The following is a 20,892-nucleotide window of genomic DNA, read 5'->3' as shown; positions in this document are numbered from 1 at the left end:
CTAGATTTGGATTTTTAAGATATAATCCTAAATAGGACCTAGATTATTTAATACTCTAGTAGCCTCAAGTCCGTGCTCTGTCACAATGTTTCGTTGTAGTTAATCAACATACAAAGGGGTAAAATATCAAATTTGGGGTGAAATTTAAAGAAAGGGAACTTGGAGTGTAGAGCGCACTGGATTTCTGATTCTGATGCCTGGGCAAGTGAGTGGCGTATGGGTTTATTTAATTGAACGTTATATATTGGCATCGGTATTTGATATAAGACGCGGAGGGTCCGCCTAGGGGGAGCGTATCCCATGTTATTGTTTCCATTTATTAAATAGTTCAGATAGGCTAGCAATGACAGGTTCATAGTGAGAGAATGTACCATATGTACCAAACCAGATTCACGATGATTTGTCAAGTTTTATTTTGCATTTGCATATAATTGTAATTTTAAGTTTGTTTGTAAGATAAATAGTTCGCCTCAATTGAAACATTGAGTGGTATAAACTTGACGAATCATACTTCTAATATAGTAGTAGTTACAGAGTCACATGATCTAACAACCACTGCCTGCAACAAATGTTGGAGGGGCCAGCAGGGCTGATTACGGATCAAAACTAACATAGCTCTAACACTAAAATGATCTCGAAACTAACGTATTGTGATTAATCAACACTCAATGGGTAAAGTGTGAAGATTGAGATGCATTTGAAACAAAGAGAACTTGGAGTGTAAAGTGCACTACCCACTGGTTGATGCTGAAGTCTGACCAAGTAAGTATCCCAAGTAACATTTCACGTTTTATAAAGTACTACAAGGCTACTATAAAACAACATTCGTAAAACCCTCATCGAGGCAGCTTTGCCTTTATTACTTCCACCAAAACCTCATTAAGGCTAGAATCTGTCTAGTTGGCCCACCCCGAAGAAGGTTTTGAAGGGTATATTTTCGAGGCACTTCAAGATTGATTTGCTGCAAAAAAGTTATACGATGAAAGCAGTGAGAACCAACAACAAAAGCGTTTTGGCATCAATACTGGTGCCATTTGCCTTTGACGATTGCTAACCGCACTAAAAATAAAGCATCAATCAAGATAAAACGGGATATATAAATATCATCCGATCTTGTCACATTCATTGTTCAAAAATGAATCTGTCAAAAATTCCACATAAATTTCCTCACCGCTTATTAACTTATAAAAATTACAAAAATTATCAAAACAATTCTCATTAAATCTAATGTGAAATGTGTTTCGGAGGATCGAAAAAAATAAGTCTGTCTTCGGAAATCGTTGATTTTGCATATTATTGTTAATTTAGGAGATAAAGTAGGGAAGAGAACTACTTTGGCCAAATCGCCCATTTTGGGCCTATTGAGCAGAAAACTTCAAATAAATCCATAATTTCAGAGTTAACAAGTCAATTATGCGTTTGATACGATACTTTAGTTAATAAGCTACTGAACGAAGTCAATGAGAACGCGTGATATGAAGGTTTGCACCCATTAGTCCCAAAAACAAAAAAGCGCTCCGACCGAATCAATTTTTATCTTCATCCGATAGGCCGAAGTGATTTCATTGGCGTTTCAATGCGTTAGGCCGAGTTTAGAACCCGTAGGCCGAGTTTGGCGTCAAGAAGCAGTGTTATACTTTTGACAATATAATAATATCTCAACGATTGGTTTCTATTTATCAAATCTTACGGTACATACGGGAAGGTAAATAAATTTGAAAGCCATCAGTAACAATAACATTCCGTTTGGTGCTAAACTGCGCTAGATTAGGAAAGACTAAGTGCGTGTTGTGCTTAATAGGCCGGAAATGGGGTAGTTAACCCTATAGTTATTTTTTATATTGATCATTGCGTCCAGTCGAAATAATTTGATGAATTGATGAGAATTAAGTTATTTTCAAGGAAAAACATCTTGATGAACGAAGATAGCAAAAAACAAATGGAATAATACCAATATGGCGGAGGCATAAAAATTGATTTTACATTGGCCAATTGTGAAAAAGCAATTTTGCTCATGAAATCGCTAACAAATGTAAAAAGTTTTAATTTGGTTTTAATGAAGATAATTTGCAGAATGAATCGTTTTTATCTGAGGCCATTTTGCTTGATCCTATTCCGATTAGTTTTATGACGGCATTAATGGTTTCTAAGTTGCCTGGAAAAAATTAAACGTCAAAATTTGTTTATCTTTCAATAGTTTTGTTGTTCGATCATTGCATCGAGCTTCTACTCCAGTGTTGGATCAGCAAGATGCGTGGCATCCTCAATGAGGGCGCTTATCATCCATTGGAAGCAGTTTATCAGGAAGTGTATCTACATAACTTGGAACAGGTGGAAGCACAATCGTTCCCGAAAAGTTTTCCTTCTCCCGATGATGAACAGTTGACCCTTTCGCCGAATCAAACTGCTACTTTGGTTAGGAAGTTAGCCAATTGCCAGCTGATTGACAGTTTCTGAAGCTGTCAACAGTTTTCCGCAGTCCCTGCTTGGCACTGATGCATGTTATTAGAATCATCATAGAAACGCAATTTCTGGAGAAGGCTGTTCTGTACTTCTATCTAATTTGACGCCTTCCAGTGCTTCTTGAACCGCATTTACCTACTTCACTCTTCTCAGTCGGCTGTGCTGTCATTGTTAACCGGTTCAGTCGGAGCTACTGGGCCTCCCAAGAAGTTCTGGAATTGGATTCCTTTTGCCTTCCGTCGACAGCATCGCTAGAATAATTCCACTTACTATCGATAGTATTATTACTTGACTTTCCTTTGGCATTTCCTTGTAATCCTGCGTTTTAAAACTTCCATGGATTATTTTTTTTTCTCTGTCTCTATGCGGATCCATATTTTTAGTAACAGTAGGAGGTTTTGTGATACACTTTATTGGCACAAAAAGCAGTAATAAATGCGTTTTGTTCCCGTTTGAAAGTGAACGTATAAAACTTTTTATTATTGCTTTTATAATGATAAAACACCTTTACGGAGTATTTTGTCGTGAAATCAATAAAAAAATACCGAGCAGATTTATGATTGACTAACTGAACAGATTGATGCAGGAATAGAGTGCTGCATTAAATTCATGTTTAAAAACAGACCCGTTTTGCCTTTATCGTCAGACTTTAAAAGGTTTGCTGAACTACTCACCTTAAATGCTGTATTTAAACTAAAAAGATTGCTTATTACCATTATAAAACCACGATAAATCATTGTGAAAACCAAAAGGCTGATACATTTTTACTTGGGATATTAGGGTCTAATGATGTCTGAATAGATAAAATAGTACAGGTGGATATTTTATGTTGGCCCTTATTACCTATGTCACTTCACGGTGAAGTGACAGCTTGTCACTCGTGGTGAAGTGATTCCAATTTGATTTACACGGAAATCATTTCTCCGTGAGTGACAACTGGTCACTTCGGTTCGTTTTCGTTTTCAGGGCCTTTTATATGCTCTATATTATAATCTTTGAATCAGCTTTAGGTTTTTGGGTTAACAGAGGCAGAACGCGGATGGACCGCTTAGGGAATGCATAATGTTCACATTTGAAGTGTTCAAAGTGGCTGAGCTGTTCGGTGGTGGTTGACCTTCCTTTCAAAACCAATTTGGCTTTAGAACAATTAAAAACTTGTTCTGCATTATTCACATGTTGCAATTATTGAAAAGAGCTCGATATAAAGTAGCTTAATACAATTAAATGGAAATGCCAAAATCTTACCGAGTATTTCATCTGTTCTGATTTCGGTAGAGTTTGTTTGGATCTGGTTTAGTTTCTGAGTATGTTGTTTGTGGATTCCCATTTTGAAATAACTCATTAACTATTATTAACTTATTATTAACTTGTTCTATTTCTTTCTTCCTCTCATGTACCAATATTAACTGTCTCAGTCGTCTCAGAACAAATGGGAACACGGCCAGATGTTCAATAGGAGAAAAAAAAAAGCGAGAAAGCGTGAACAAGAAAAGAAGAATGAAATAATGCATCGGCAAGAGCAAGCAGTCAGAAAGGATCTCGTTGGTTGGAGACAGCCAATTTATACTGGACGGAACTGGAAAGTAAGATAATAAGTGTGAAAGGTGTGTGCATGCATGATTTACCTATTTTAGAATTACCTATAATCCACATCAGAACCTCATTTCCTTCAATTACTACTCCATTGCAGCACACGCCTAATATTGATCACTAACCTTCATATAGTTTCTGCAGTATCGACATTATTATCAAAAAGTGAGGTATAAAGTATAATTACCATGCATAGAGATAAGTTAATGTACCAGAACCTGGACGAGCATGAGCCTACCCAGGGAAGGACCCGGATACGACCACCAATGTGTGTCTAGAGTATCGCGCTCTAGCTACCGAGTGCAACGGGAAGGACAGTAGGTGTATAGACTAGGGGGTTAGACCCTACACTCAAAAAATATTGAAAGCTAAATAGTATAAAAGATACGCTAAATTGCAACTCTCCGTGCCGACGCAAAGGTCGGTATAAAGGGAGAGAATATAGAATATAGTATAAAAATGATTTATGCCTGCCGTAGTATAAAATCGAAATATGCTTGCAATGAATACATACGGTTTATTCGAGGGAATGTATTTTCCGCTTCTTTTTCAAAAAAGAACAGGATAAACCACCAAATCAATATAATAAAACGAATGAGCAATCTTAGTAATGTAATGCGTACAGGATTGATTATGTACATGAATTCATAACTACGATAAATTTACTGGGATGTAATGCGATTGAAATGCACACGTTTTTCAGAGACCTTATACGTTTTTTCGTTGTGGAAATTCAACGCAAAGGTACAGTAACTTTTTCCCTTATATGTGGATTAATTTGTATCTCTTGTGATTCAAAGAGGGTTTGTACATTCAATTTGTGATACTTTTCGAAACCATAAAACTGTTAATCCAGCTCATGGCAAGTAATCAAAACATGGAATCTCACTTACTACATATTCGGGGGTAAGTTGAAAAATCGATAGTAGTAGCTGATAAATTCACTTAATTATAGTTATTTTTACGGCACGCGTTTTCAAACAACACCCTTTGAAAAATTCATGCAAATTTCCGCGGTATATAGCGCACACCTTATTAACGCTAGATTTGGCGTAAATTTAAGTGCGATTTCGCATAAATTCGAAATGTTGTATGCAAGCTTGTAAACAATTTAACTGTTAATGCCAAATATAGCTCAAAATAAAAAAGGGGAGCTTTTACGCGATTGTTAAGAATTAGATTTTTTTTCTGTGTATGTCCACAAAATCGGCAAACTCCTCATTGAACTACCCTTTCGCTTAAGCGCCAGTACGATACATCGTATAGAGAAATAGTCTGTTCAATTTCCCGGCCCGGCTAGTTCTTCTCAGGGAAGGTCAGGTAAGAATTACCAAAATCATGCTGCTGGTACTGAATATCTTTGATCTTCACGTCTGTGGAATTTGTTTTAGTTGGTGCGGTACTGCTATGTCCATATTAATCGTTAAGTAAATCACGCATGCTAAACTTGCTGAAAGTAGGGGAAGAATGCGTATGCTGATCATTTTCCAAGTTTTTTTTGCGTGCTTGGGTCTGGGCTCAATTCCAGCCGAGGCCGGTGGGATTTTTCAGAGGCATATAAATCTTTAGTCACGTCTTCTTTCGGAAGGGAAGTAAAACCGTTGGTCCCGGCCCATGTGTGTTGATGAATGCGTGTGATATCCTACGCAGGAAGCTGCCTTCATGCACATTCGATTGCCGTCAATGGATGGCAATCGATGTCCGCGCGTGATTGGCACTAGATTGCGGAACAGAGACCGACGTTAACGGATAGAGGAATGAATGAAATTAAATAGTTTTTTGCCAAGGGTAGTAAAAGTCACTCAAAGAGCAGTCTTTTCTTTGGATCACAATGGTACACTCATAGATAGGACCAAAAGCTTCCGTGAATTCCTCGATAAATGGCTAATAGTAAGTAAAAACCTGCAAAATCAACACATCTGTAAAATTATTCTAAATTTCAACTGTTAATATATCCTAGCTCCTTTTACTGAATCCCAAAATTGATAAAAAAAAATTCTTTTTGGCGTACAAACTCGCGTATCATCATGTAATTCATGTTCAACCTATAACCAGGTATGTGGGAAAACTTAACACCTCTAGTGATTTAGAAAATTCTCTTGAAACGGAGTGAATCCAAGGTGGCCTCGACTTAGGCAAGATGAACAAATACCCTGGAATATAAGTATTTTCAGACCGGGGCCTTTATGATTTAACACAGATGATCCAAAAGGATGGCAAAACACCCATATTATAGGGTATTTGTCATTTTTTTGTAAAACCGATTGCCGCCGTCTTGGGTTCCAAGATGGCGGCGGACATCAAATTTTTACACCTACACGTCATCCTCTTCCAAAAGTACCCATATTTTTTTTGTATTTGACAGTATTTTTAAAACCGTTGGCCGCCATCCTGAATTCCAAAATGGCGTCCAGTATCGATTTTTCAACTTCTATACGTCGCCCCCCTTGGGAAAATACTCATATTGTAGGGCATGTGACAGTTTTTTTAAACCGATCGCCACCATCTGGGTTCCAAAATGGCATCCAGCATCGATTTTCGACCTGTACACATCGTCCCCGTTCTGAAAACACTCATATTGTTGGGTATTTGACAGTATTTATAAAACCTGTGGCCGCCACATTGGATTCTAAATTGGCGTCCAACATCGATTTTCAAAATTTACACGTCGTCCCCGTTTCGGAAAGACCCATATTGAAGAGCTTTTGGCATTTCTTATAAAACCGATGGCCGTCATCTTGAATTCCAAAATAGCGTCCAATATCGATAATGGCCTTACACTTCGTCCCCGTTCCGGAAATAGCCATATTGTTGGGTATTTGATAGTATTCCTAAATAGCCAAAGTTCAATGATTTAAACCACAGATTAGCAATATGAACTCATAAGCTTAATTTTGAACATCCCTTCCTCCAAAGACAATGCTATCCTTTCAACAAAGCTAACAGTAAAGGTAGGTTCCACCTTACCTTTCCTTCTCCTTATTGATGATGACAGTTGTTTGTGTGTGTATATAAACAGCCATACTTCACGATTCGCGTAAGAGTAAAAGGTTATTCCACTGCTCGTTTTTAATATTGCCGCAGGCTATCTAGATGTCAAGATGCCACTGTTAATATATGCATTAATCTACAGGGTGAACATAAAATAAACAGCTTAATCACGCAATTGGGTTTTATATGAATATATGTTTTTTTAATATCCTCTGTACAGGATTTGATCGGAGAAATGTGACGGTTATACTTACAATAGTAAAGTAAATTAAGTAAATTTTTCAGAATCAATGTGTCAGTACAATCTTAAAACATAATGATTTTGTTGGTCCAATGTATGGAAACCAAATCAAATCTTAAAATTATTTGTGAAGTGTTCCGATGAAGTCTTCTGGCGCCAGCAGTGTAGTGGTAAGTGTGATTACCTCTCACCCCAGCAGGCCTGGGTTCAATCCCAGTCGGCGCTGCCGGGATGTTCTTAGGCATAACATCTCTGATCACGCCTTCCTTCGGATGGGAAGTAAAGCCGTTGGTCCCCGGTTCATGAGTTGATGGATCACTCGGTAGGGTCCAGGTGTGGAAGCTGCCTTCCTGGCGTCGGTAGCATTGGTGCTCAGCACGGAAAACAAGTTCGATGGAAAACAAATCAAGGAAAAAATCAAATAGAAAAGTATATACTGAATTGTATTATTATAGAAATGTATTGCACGGTAATATGATCTCAATGTAAGTAACAAACAGGGTTTAAAAGTTACATGAACTTCAAATTGTATGTTTGACAATATTTTTAGGAGTTGGAGTAACATGACTGAATCATGAAAACAACTGAAAACTGCGCGCTGAAAAATTGACATAAATTTCATTACATAAATTATTCAATGAATTATTGTTAAACTTTTATCTAAATTCCTGGATACAAATCCTATTTTAATAAACACACCCTTTAATGCTTGTGCCATGCACCTTTGCACGAAAGTACAAACAAAATGTACAAACAAAATGTACAAGAAAAACCTTTGTCTCTAGTGCACACACCGTGGTCTTCCCCTCAGCCAATGCTGTGAATAAGGACTTGCAATGGGAAACGTGTTTTGTTCACACATATACCGCTCAATATCCCGAGGGTGGTGATGGTGTGAATCCTTTGGTTCGGGTGATTGCTGTGAACGCTGCTAGGACACGAATGATGATGTTTGCAGATCGTTACGAAAATGATTAAATAGTCACGCGGGGAAAGAGAATGGCAGTTTTCTCGATACCTCAAGCTGAATCTTTAAGAAATGCATATGCTATCAGAACCATCAGAACACTGCCCGTTTGCGAGTCACTTGTAGATCCACCTAAAGATTTATTTCGTGTTACATATCGCTTAACTCAGACAGTCTCTATCATTTACATACAATATTAAACTGATAATTTATGTGCATTTGCTGATTACATCCGTTTTGCAGAAAACTGCGTAGTTCTTGAGCATTTAATAATTTTACGATTTCTCCCAGACTGACAACAAAAATTGTTGAACTCCCAGAGATTTATTATTATTGGATCTGTAGCAATAAACTGAAGTAACATAGTATTCGGTCACCTTAGAGAGAGTTCGAACGATTAAGGTAACATTCAACATTTTACAATCATAAACGCAACATTTTCTGTTGATAGTTCCATTTCCTTCGGAAAGCGCATTTTGATCCCATGGCAAATGAACTCATCATCATTTCTGCTATAATTAATCAGCTGTCAGAACCATAATCATGTTGTCATAGGCATCGTGTGAGCTCTCGCTAGCTAGAAAAAAAAAACATTGTATGTACAAGCGTTCATTTGTAGATTCCATTAGTCTTATTCCGAAAAATCCAGCAAAACCCGGTCAGCAATGATAAAAGAGGTAATAATGGAACTAACACAAACAGCGAAACACATGTGTTGTGTAACTGAATATTTCATATCAAATATTCTGCTTATCCAGCCAGGCTTGCTCTGTAAATAAGCATTTCATACTAAGGCACTAATGCACTGCCAAAAGGAACAAATATGAGATAGCAAGTAAAACACATCAATTCCTCATTTAATATTTCGGTTGGAGCTGTCATAGCGATTCATATTCGATTCGTAACCTCTTGTTTTCCTTTTTCCCTCGCATGCCTGTCACAGCAGATATCACGTTACTCGCTACGATATATGTATGCAATGTAATTTGGTAGGAACTGGTAATTATCTTAGCACATTAGGGTGTCCCAAAATAGCATTTTGTCATGAAACCTGAGGGCTCATAATTTTTATGAATTCACCAAAACGGTGATTTTTTAGGTACTTTATAGCATTTAATTAACAACAGTGGGTATCAATCATAATGCTATTATCAATTCAATCCTTTAGAAAGATGGAAAATTTAACTACGAGCAGCTTTGCCGATAGAATAATGGTCCTATATTTAAATATTCACGATTTACTGTAGGAGTAGGAAAACACATTTTTACATGTTTTTTTCTTCAATTCTTAATAGCAAGCTGACACACTAGACACTTTAACACTTTATAATGATCTTTAGAAGTTCATACCAATGCAATTTGCTGATTAGTATTCCACTTCTTATTTTTATTTTTAGAACGGTTTAAATATTCTTCAATGTCTGCCGCCGCACAGAGCATGAGCATGAGCATGATTGAACGTCCACGGTTGCTACTCTGTTATAACCAGATCAGCTGTAATTACACAAAGAACAAATAGACGATGCTTGGGACTAGCAATCATCCTCAATGTGTAAAAACTGGTAATCTCAAACGAGGCAATACCAGCGCCGGCCGCGCCCGAACGCAGGTCAAGAAAGGACTGGGTATGAATGTGCTGACGTGACACTCGCTTTGATGAAAGCCGAGAAATCCTCTGCACTTCCACGAGGAATCACTGGAATGTTGGATAAGAGGGTAGGAGTTGCAGCAGGGTTCGTTTTGGTAAACGATAAGCTGAATTGATGTCCTAACGATATGGAAGGGTTACTGTATAAATAAATAAAAAGGAATGATCGCAACCTAATAAACATTTGGAGCTGCACCAACAGCAACCGGCATTCTCGTAGGCTTTCTTCGATCCATCGCAGGTATCTCCTTAAAACACAGACGTCAAAATTCCAGATCTATCTCGTCATTAATTATATAAATAAAATATAACAAAATACAAACAACCTCGATTTTAGTCACTCAATTTCTTTAAACTCAAGCTATATATAAATATTTTAATTGCATGATAAGAGTGAACTCAACTTTGCCTATTGAATGAATCCACAATTTAAGGAAAAAATCAATTTGCTAAATAATCGCGGTTATTTGAGCATACAAGAGTTATAAAAACAAGTATCCATGAATAATTTTTGAAATAGCAAAACTCTGCAAAGGTAAAACAATTTAAGAACATTGACCTAATGTATGATGATATCCAATTAATTCTCTGGGTAATCCAAATTCTGAAAACCATAGATCATATTATATTATAATAAAATATCAATGATATGCTATTTGATACACCTTTCGGTTGTTGAGGATCTGTAGGACAACTATTTTCTTTAAATAATTTGTTTAGTTATAATGATATAATGATAATATAATTTACAAGTCATGCAATATATGAAATTTTAGTAATGTCAAATAAACAAGTATTACAAAATACAAATAAGCTAGATTTTAGTTAACCTCAATACATTTAACTGATTTCAACTTTTGATATTTATTTGGAATTGAAACAAACACTTTATTATGCACCATGGAATTACTTAAATCAATAAGGAATGCTTTTAAAAAATATTGGTAAACTTTAATAATGAATCAATAGTCACAAATATCGAGGTTATTTAGACAGTTTACAGTTTTCATGCAATTGTAATCATGCATTTTTTTTTTGTATTTTCCTGAACGAAGTCTGAAAAAAAAAATCATTATAATATTAATCTAAAAATGTCGCATCATCGAAGAGCTGAAAATGAACTTAAAGATTTAAATGAATAAATCCAGCCTAAACGGAGGACTCACGAACGCAATAAGCTCCCTCATAACTAATTTTCCGAATCTGATTAAATAAGAATTTTCAAGTATATAATTAAATATATCAACAAGCAATGTATTTTTTTCTTTCCTGGGAAGTAAAAATAAAATGATTAATTGCGCTGTTATATAAACGTTAAGCTTACAGTAGAGAAAAACAAATGATGTTACGTTGCTTCTTCCAGATGTGTTTTGGTCCTGTTTTAAATATTTATCATTGAATATATTATAATAATATAATATGACTTGAGACTTATTCAAACTCAAACTCCACGGTGGTGCCCTTTACAGAAGGATAAGCCTCTACTATCGATGATCTTTTAAACCGGGATCTCGGCCGAATTCTATTGCGTTTTAAAACGACTATTTTTTCTTTCATAATTCGTCGTCACCACCAAACCCCACAATCAAACACGACCCGCCGTGACTACCGTCAGTCTTCAACCAAGGCCCTCATGATCATGTTAAGGACACACCAAACAACACAACAAAAACTGATCGGTCAAGTGCCAAGCTTGCATGTTCGATCGCGACATATATTTTCTTAACGATTCATGCTGAAACATGAAAAAAAGAATCATAATGGATTATTCGTAGACACCTCACCTTAAAAACCCGAGGAACATGCTTCATGCGATAGAGGTCAACCCTCTGACAAATGGGAACGATGAAAATAAATCTCGATTACTCCCCCGAAGAGACGCATCCGCTCCCGCAAACAATGCATTAGATCCCCAATCCGGTGCAACCGGTATCCCGCTCACGCACGTCAACACCACCATCAGATAGGGGAAATTTTCCAGCCACACCAAACCGACCATCAAACGCACTGATTACAAAAGCAGACACAATAACTAAATATCACTTTTCTTCTTCAAGTCACTCTGTGCACAAAAGCAATGCACACCGCAAAAACCTAATACTAGATCAGCGCGGTCGAGTCACACCGTCAACAAAGGGAGCGAGAGCACACCAGTCACCTAAGCAACAGGAGGAAAACATCAGCACAAACCATTCTAAATCAAATTATCGCGTCCGGGACACAAAACTATTCAAATACGAGCACCAAAAACTACAAAGCGGACTCAGTGACCATTTTAGGTTGTTAATCTAATTAAGTACACCATAAAATCACATTTGAAATTGTTCGAAAATTCACAAATCTTAAAGTTAATGTGAAAAACCCGATCTTGGGTATGTCTGGTATATGGTGACTTACCCAAGATCGGAAACGGGAGTAACTCAATCATTTCTGAAGCGGTTTTGATTTTTAAACGGTTTTGGAAAGCAAAAATGTCAAAACTTACGATATATGTACACATTGTACACATCGTTGAGATTATGATTTTTCTACAAACTAGCTGCAATGAATAACACAGTATCATCCGCAAAAAGATTAATGTCACAAAATCGCAAAACACGCCGCATGTCATTAATGTACATAATAAATAAAAGGGGCCCTAATACACTTCCCTGGGGCACTCCAAACATAATCATTAAAAACAGTCAGTTGAGTTCTGTCAGAATTTAGCTTCCAAACCACTTATATGCAATACAGTCGTACCTTGATATAAAGCAACGTTACGTTATATCGAGTTACGTTATATCGAAGCAAAAAAAAAAAAAATATTTTTTTAAATCGAAAATTCTTTATTGTAGCCCATCTAGCCCATTCTAGTCATCTAACAGGTTTACAAAACCTTTCTTATATAATTTTTTCCCAATTTTATTAGATAAGTTCCCAAAACTTACATGAAAGATATAAAAATGAAAAAAAAAAGTACTAGAGTCTGTGCACGAACGGAAGGTTGATGTAGAACCGCGATTGGTCGGTACACTTGTTTTTGTGCTTAGTTCTTTTCGTTGTTAAAAATCTATATCCTTAAAACTCTTTAAATATTTCAAATGGTACCGTTTGTGTGAACATGGAATCGATACCAACAGTGAATCAACGGTGGCACCGGTGGTTTAGTGGTAAACGTGATTGCCTCCATCATCTCTGGATCAAAATCAAACCACTTTCATGGTATGCTAGATTGAAACTTATGGGAACTGATATCACACCGTTTGGCAAGACCGGAGTGAAATAAATTTTTAAATCTGTGTTAGGAAAAGCGCTTTTCGCAGGCAATCGGTGATAATTTAAATTATGATAGCAACAGCTGCACATTCGTGCAATTTTCAATAGTGACCTATTGGCAATTGATAAAGTGTTCATTTTAACAGATTTGTAGATGACTTTCCAATCGATTGGTTTGTTTAGAATTAAAATCCATCCGATATGGACAGAGTTATAACTGTTCAAAATCTTTCATAATTTTGTTACATGTTCCATTTTAGAGATCACAGACGTAGTCCTACGTCAAAATTGCTGGATGTTTTCTCCGTCGAATGAAATATTTCCCAGTATGTATTGGTTTATTTCTCCATTTATAAACTTTTCGTTTCATGCCTCCCATGCCTGAAATAATAAAAATCTGAGAGAGAAGAAACAGCTTTGCTATCGAATACGCAAACGTCATCGAGATCCAGTCATGAACTGTCACTGCAAACTAGGCCGAACATTAGAAATGGGGCTGTCATTCTTTTGAAAACAACTTTTTTCGTGCGGGCCCAGGCTTGCCTTCGCAAATCAACAACATGATTGGGTAGGGGAGAAAAAAAAGAAGACAAAGAAAACAAACCATCCGTCATTGAGCTGGCTTCTCTCTCTAGGATAAAAATGATGTTTATTCAAGAAGTCGGCTATGGCGTATTCGGCCCCAACCTAGATACCAGCAGAGGCCTTCCTAAGCCTATATCGATCTTCTCGGCTGAGGCAGCTGCCATCTTCTCAGCCATTACGGAGCCCAGTTTTTCCTGGAAGGCCATCATTACCGATTCGGCCAGTGTGCTGAAGACCCTTGAGAGTCAGAAGAACCGACACCCGTTGGTGCAAGCAATCAGAATGGCTTCGAACAGTAACACCGTATATGTCTGGGTTCCCAGCCACTGCAATATCAGTGGAAACGAGGCTGCGGACAAGCTGGCATTGATCGGCAGATCGAAAACCTAAGTGGAACCGGAAGTCCCTGCAGCGGATTTAAAAATCTGGATCAAAACGATCGCTTCAGCATGGGACAAGGAATGGGCTAATACCCAAGACCCTTTCTTACGCAAAATAAAAGGAGATACGAAATGCTGGTCCGACACCAAAAACTGGAAGGACCAGAGAGTATTGTCCGGATTACGCTGCGGCTACACCAGATTCTTACACGATCTCGGATCCCGTGATGTATTCCACAAACAATGTATGGGGTGCTCAACCAAAATGTCAGTTGAGCATCTCATAATAAATTGCCCTGCACAGCACCTCCGAGACCAATACGGTTTCGGTCTCAGCATCAGAGACGCATTATCCAATGACCCAGACAGGGAAAGATCACTTCTCGACTTCCTTAAAGACACAGGCTATTATCAATATACGTAGAACCCCGCAACGAACAATGACACGACAACGGACGAACGACGGCACTTGGACAACACAAGCTCTCTAAATGACATGTCAAACGGAAGAACAACGATGACAACCCCGCAGGCTACGGACATTGACTCTCTCTCTCGGAAATTAACCACAACTTCGTTCACCTTCCTTACTGTTAAAACAATCGACACAGAACTCTGAGATACTTAAACTTACTGTAACAAACACTATGTTATTTATTTATTTTCTCTCTCCGGGACCCCCTCAGGAGCCCCAATCCTTCAAAGAGACGAACCAGCACAGGCTGAAAGTCTCTATAATGAGGGGGGCGACCCCGGCATAGTGGTTAACATCCATACCTCTCACGCCAAAGTCACGAGTTCAAATCTCACCCCCGGACAAGTCACGAATAACCCAAGAGTGTTAAAGTGACTATAAAAAAAAAAAAAAAAAGTCTCTATAATGAGGCAAAAAAAAAGTTTATTCAACCCAGCGTTATATGAAAAATATAATAATACTATGAATAAAATAATTTAAAATGAATTTGTAACGTTAATAATCGATTGTGAGTTGATATTTTTCAATTTTTAGACTTAAAAAAAAAGTTACGTTATATCGAGGTGGAAGTTACGTTATATCGAGGTTGCTTTATATCGAGGTATGACTGTACTCGTAATTCTAAAGCGTTTGATTGATCTTAACAATAAGGGCCTAGAAATGGTTTCAAAAGCGCGTTTTAGATCAAAAAACAGAACCAATCGTATCTTTGCGCTTCAATCACTACCACAACATACGTTTTTTAACAGTAACTTCAAATTTTGAGGGTGTTCTAATAACATAAAATCTGATTTCATGGTGTAATCGACTAGACTAACAACCTACAATAGGCCACTTAAAAATTCAAATCTTGTTTTTTATTTGTAACACTGTGTTATTTATCAGCTCAATATAATAATTAGGTTTATTATGTTGATAAACACAACCTTCCACTGATAATATATCATTAATAAAAAAGCGAACTTGTGTTTCCTACTTCGTCATTAAATCGTGAATATCTCAGCGAAATTTAAACATAAGACCATGCTTTCTTGGGCAAAGTTTTTTGTAATTAAATGTACCATCTTTCAATAAGAATGGATTCATAAAAGCATTATTTTTGATACGCACTTTTGAAGATTAAACGCCATAATGTACCTAAAAACCATCACTTTGCTGAATTAAAAAAAAATCATAAAATTGACACAAAGCAGGCCGAGACATTTTTTTTCTTATAGTTTGGACCGTAAGGAATCTTATAAAATATAAATGGGTTAGGTTTCACTAGATTTAAAGAATTAGGAATATTGTAATGATATAAGCTAGGCGAAGATGCATTGTAGTCACCCTCGTTCGTTGTCAAGTTGATAAACAACAGTGAATGAGCTGTACATGACTCTCTTGTAACGACAGTACCTAGTTGTTCGTTTTTTCGTTTCTCGTAAACAGTTGAAATGCGATGTTCCGCGAAGTTTTGCAGCTATGCTGCACCGGTAAAACGAAGCTTATTTCAAGTTTCTCTAAGTTCACTTTACTCAGCAGTTCAAGTCAACAAGGAAAATGTTTTCGTCAGCTACATATTGTATCAATATAACCCAGCGCTGAACAAAAATTTCTCAGATTATATCCAACTTGTGAAAGATGAAAAGTTAATGTTCTCGATACTTTACAGAGTTCCAAACTATTTTCATGAATGCCATGATATTCGATCTAAGCTGATCAATTCATTTATTTCATACCGTTTGAAAAACATGCAGAAGTTCAAAATTAAGAAAATATGATCCAATTGCAAATCTATGATGATGTTAGATTTGCCCAGTTGATAATTTTGTTTATTTTGATTAGATAATTTTGTATTTCCTTTGGTTTGTTTTTTCCGTCGATCTTGTTTTCCGTGCTGAGCACCAATGCTACCGACGTGCCAGAAAGGCAGCTCCCACACCTGGACCCTACCTATCGACCCATCAACTCATGAACCGGGGACCAACGGCTTTATTTCCCATGCGAAGGAAGGCGTGACCAGAGATGTTATGCCTCAGAATATCCCGGCGGCGCCGACTGGGATTGAACCCAGGCCTGCTGGGGCGAGAGGTAATCATGCTTACCACTACGCCACCGGCGCCGTTGATTAGATAATTGATAAGAACTAAATAATAATTAAAACCCAGAAAATGCGTATATGATGATATGAATGATATAATCATGAAGATATTTCCGAAAACAAAAATAACAGTTGACTTTTTACTCAGATTTCAATACTTCTTATCTGCATCCTTTCTAAAAGAATAGTACAAACTGGTTCGATTTTGACAGTTCAATTTGGTTCAAAAATCATTACCAGACCTAGGATATATGCTAAGAAAAAAGGACATTTAAAAAACAAAACTCATATTTGCAACCTCTAAATCACGGCAACCTATGTTTCCACCATAGTTTTATTGTAACACCTCAGGATTCAAGATAAAATGCTATTTTGGGACACCCTATTACGCAGATCAGTGTAGTGTGGGCGGTCAACTTAATTCATCACATATAATCGGAACAAGTTCTAGAACGAACGATTCTTGATTGTTAGCAGACTATTAGATAGATCAATAAAGGGCATTTGGAAATCTGATAACTGCCCTAGATAAGCAACGAAAGCATAATCTAAATTTCACAATAAACATTAAACTTTCAACCATTACCAATGGAAAAAAATATCTCTCATCTAATGTTGAATAATATATTCGTGCTTCCCCAGAATGTCACTATGATGACGCTTCGCTTCCATTTATTCATCACATAACCAACATTTTCCATTAGGCATCTGCTAGAATAATGTCAAACAATTATACTCACAACAAATCACTCTCGATCTACATTCGAAAAGTCCACAGAAGCACAATGTTGGCCGCAACTGTATACAACTTCCGTTAACAACAGCGCCATCTATAACTCGAGCCGTCAACAGGCCACTTCCATTCTGGACGCTACCGTTCGTTTATAGAGCCATCAGCGGCCACACAAGTGTAACGGAAAAGTCATGTTCGCTATAATTTCTCAATGCATGAAGCATTTAATATTAAATTATGCAAATAAATCTTATCCTCTCTTAGCTTGGATCAGTTTGGGTGGTGCCGAGCAGGACTTTGTGGCATCATCATCGATGGCCGGCCGGCCAGCCGAGTCGGTACAAGAATGTGCACTTCTTGATTGCACAAGAAAACCGACAGCGAGTGTGGGTAGGCGATTGGTCTCTATACCTCGAAGTGGTGTTTGAGGCGCTCTATGCAGCAGCTCGTTTGTGTCGGAACGGGCCATTTCCAGGAAAGGGTCCGGTGCTTTCCTCTCAAGAAGCAGCTAATAGCCGAGGTGAATGCATATAGCAGCTCACATCCGCATCATACAGAGCCTGCTCTACAGAAACTGTGTAGTCACATTTATGAGAAGCGCAGATATGTTGCATTCATGCTAATATGCGGTTGAATTGCTAATACTGGAATTAAAATCACAATATTTTGCATCTGGATGCGCTGTTCTTGGCACAGGCTGTCAATAGACGAGTGAGAGCCTACATTGCGCTCCTCAGGGTACTAGTTAGGCTGCACTTGTTCGCAATGATGTAGTGAGGGCTGTGCACTGTTATTTTTTATCATCATATCTCATGTGTTGTGCTTATCGCTAAAACTCAATCCTGATTTAAATTTGTATTCTTTATTTAAATGGGAACGAACGGATTGAATAACGTCGATTGAATAGGCACATTGTTGTTAAGCTGCTTCATTCCTAAGTTTGAGCCATAAACAAAATAGCTTAAGGATTAGCCCTTGAAGAACAACTAAAGTTCACCGAACGTTTTAACATTTTGAAAAGATAGTTATGTTTTTCAAGTTTTTGGATGAGAAACAAGTGACGAACAATTAAAGTAAGAAACCACCACGAGGACCGTTCATCGTGATAATTAAAATTAGGACACGACGTTTCACAAAGACCATTTGCTCCGTCGAGAAGAAGGTGCTCTCGAAGATTAGGTAACTCATTATTTGCACATATCCAACTTGTTTTGAAAGCTTATAGCTTATATGTCAATCTATTTCTATATTTCTAGAAAAATAATATATCTTTTTTTTTTTTTTTTGGGTATCAAGCTGGAGCTGCGTGACAGCTTAATTTTTAAGACTTGACCCATTTGAATAAATTTTGCTTCTATCTTTGACAATACAGCAGAAGGACTAGCCTATGTTGGCCGCTTGAACACTGGATTCCGTATGTATTGTTTCAATATAGTTATAGAAAAAATGCTGTGACGTGTGTGTGTAGATACATCCGCGTAGTAAACAGATTGAATAAGTAAATCCGTTTCGAACGAAATATCTAAATTATATAAGTTACGAAAACCGCGCGAATTCCGAAAGCCGTGCGAGACAACCGAAGCGAGAAAAAAAGGCTTATTATCATTTAAAGAGTGCTACCAAAATAAATGTGATAGCCTATGTTGGCAAGTTGATTAATTTTGGTTTCCTCCCTAAATATTCTACTAATTTTACTGTTGAGCTTTGTTTCAATTTAGTTATTGTACCGCACGTATCAATCATTTCAAGATTTTGTGACCGTATCGAACAAATTCTATACTACAGAAGCTCAAAAAAACTTTTGGTTAGCTCTACCGCATTGCGAATCACTTCTGCGTAAGTTCCGTAGACGTAGGCGCGTTGATTCCGACAGCCGCGAAAAGTTAAACATGCATCAATATCACATAAGGAAAGATCGATTTTACGTATGGTTTAGTTCATAGATTAACATTGACTGCTGTTTACAAATGTAAGTACTTGAACACTAAGGAATAAGTTAACTCAAATGCTTTAACCGCATATATAAGAGATTTCGCGTATTGAGAGAATAATATAGTAATCGAGTACAACAAACTCAGGGGAATACAATACCTCCAAAAGTTTAAAAGCTATTAATTGTCACATACCTCTACTTTTACTTATTTCCTTACCTATTCCTCTCCTTGTTAATATGCTAAATGCTATTGGTCTGCCTGCGTTTTCTTTTTAAAGTTCAAGACTAAATAAGAAGATTTATTCTACAACTTTAAAGGTTAGTTGCCTCCCTAAGCGGACCCCCCGCATCCTAATTCTTTTGTTAATCTACTTAATGTCATTAGACTTTCTGAAGTTTCTTATTTAAGTTCATTTGATGATAATGATATCTCATTAGTCTAATTTAATAAATTATTAAAAGTTCTAATTCACCTAATCAAGCATAACCCATGCTTTATTAAGTACCTGCACTTTTGCTTGTAATCTAAAATTAAACGTGTTTCAAGTACTTTTGATTTTGATCTATTTATTATATCTTAGTTCGACCCAGGTAACACCTTCATGTGACTAAAATGCTTAATTTTGAAGTAAGTTTCCTAGCTGATTTTTAAATTATGTAGGGTATATGTTCCAATTACGCTCTCACGTTTCCACTATGTTGCACCACAAAAATACATATGGGTTTTGTCACAATAGAAGCACGCCACAGTGGAAATCCCGAGCCATAGTTCAAACACTTATCCCAAATCAAAATGAAGCACATATAAGATTAGTTACAATACCATATACAAAAATGATGTTTAACATTGTTTCCTGAGTAATACTTCAATGAAATCAACAATGAAAGCTTGTCACGCAAATATAAGGATCACCGTTGGGCACTTTCTGAAATATTTTAATAGTATAATTCCCTTGCAAACCCAAATAAATCTATCTGCGTAAAAATAAATAAAATAAGAGTGATTTGCGGCAAAACCCGCCAGTATCACACCCAACGTCAGTGCCTATACGTAAGCGTACTACGTCGCGGCTCTCAATTAAAGGAGTAACAAGTGTGATACTATCACTGTTAGACTAGATCTTTGGTTCTCTCATGCAGTGGTTTATCAGAGAGGGGAAGCCTAGTAATCCCCATTGCCTGCCCATGACGCCATTCTATCGCGGCATGAGCCAGCAACGCTGGCCATAAACCTACCGTCTCCAACACTCCACTATAAAGCATGAAATTAAGCCCACCCACCAACAGCAAGGTGCAAAAACTAGCCAAGGGGAGGGAGAAAAATAATATATTGAGATTAAATTGTACAAACTCCTCCTTCATTAGTAGGAACACTGTTCCAGTAGTTGCGTGGAACGCATTGGTTTCTAATATATATATTTTTTAAACTTTATTTAGGAAATTTTTAGCCATGGGCTGGTTCATCTCTGAATTGGTTTTTAACGGAGTTAACAATTATTGGAACACTACCGCAACTTTAGGTGCAAGGGAGTAAAAATCTTATGGAAA

The sequence above is a fragment of the Ochlerotatus camptorhynchus genome, unplaced genomic scaffold (assembly GCF_037179485.1).
Source record: "Ochlerotatus camptorhynchus isolate MF236.1 unplaced genomic scaffold, CSIRO-AGI_Acam_v1.1 ptg000324l, whole genome shotgun sequence".
Lineage (NCBI taxonomy): Eukaryota > Metazoa > Arthropoda > Insecta > Diptera > Culicidae > Ochlerotatus > Ochlerotatus camptorhynchus.
Note: the sequence above shows the minus strand (reverse complement) of the source record.